Source organism: Arachis hypogaea, chromosome 19 (assembly GCF_003086295.3).
Source record: "Arachis hypogaea cultivar Tifrunner chromosome 19, arahy.Tifrunner.gnm2.J5K5, whole genome shotgun sequence".
NCBI lineage: Eukaryota > Viridiplantae > Streptophyta > Magnoliopsida > Fabales > Fabaceae > Arachis > Arachis hypogaea.
The window spans coordinates 58,095,250-58,096,437 of record NC_092054.1 but is presented as its reverse complement, the minus strand read 5'-3'; positions in this window follow the sequence as shown (position 1 = coordinate 58,096,437).

Below are 1,188 nucleotides of genomic sequence, written 5' to 3'. Positions count from 1 at the left end.
CAGTTTTCGGCCCAAAAAAAGCATATTAGAGCCAGGGAACATGCAGAGACCAGAGAACAAGATTCATTCTGCATAATTTTAGTTTTAGATCTGATTTTACTCCTCCTCTAGGTTTTCTCTCTACACATTCATAGTTCTTAGGATTTTGATTTTGTTGTTTTTGGATTGGGATACTAAGAAGAGTTATTACCTCCGTCAAGACTTCGTCATTCTAGTTTGTTTCCTTACCCGTCACTTACTCTTCCATGTCCTTTATTTACTCAGAATTATTATTGGATTATTTCTAGAATTTATTTATACAAGAACTATTTTTATTTTTAATTGATCCTTTTGATTATTATCTATCATGTCTTTTAATATTTCCTTTTCTTATTTCGTGAATTTTACAATCATAATGAGCGAGTAGTTCCATAACTTGATTGGGAGTTGATTGACAGGAAGACCTTGAGTTGGATGCTCAAGAGTAAAATTATAGTTGGGTTTCGCGTTGGGTCGCCCTCTAATCACTGACACTAGTCCTTCTCAAGGGAGAGGATTAGAACTTGTGAATAGAAATTGACTTCCAACTTGCTTAACTTTCCTTTACCTAGTAAAGGATAACTGAGCAGGCAACCTTTAATTATCACTTTTATCTTGAGAGAACTCCATCAAGGGTAGGGCTTCCAACTAAGCTACTCCTGGTCAAGGTTTTTATTTAATTTACATAAATTCTCTGATTTAATTTGTTGTTTATCAACTCAAACCATTTTTAGAAAAGATCTAATTAATAAAATAGCACATCTTTCTGCAACTCATTGGGAGACGACCTAGGATTCATACTCCAGTATTTTAATTTTAAATTTTGTGACAACCCCTTCTAAATTGATAAGTGGATTTTCGGTTGGTTAAGAACTGTACTTGCAACGTATCTCTTATAACAATTTCTTAACTCGCCAATTTCCGCCACGTCAATTTTTAGCGCCGTTGCCGGGAAGTTGAAATAGAGTGCTAAGTTATTGATTGGAATTTATTTATTTGCATTTTATTTTATTTTGTTACTATGAGCTGCATGTTTCTTTCATTAAATGACGCGTTCACTTCCTGATCCAAGCTTGCCAGTATTTGATCCTGAGATTGAAAGAACTATTTCACGTAAAAGGCAAGCTCAGCGTCGGTTAGTCCTCTCTGAGGGCGGATCTGGAACGTCAC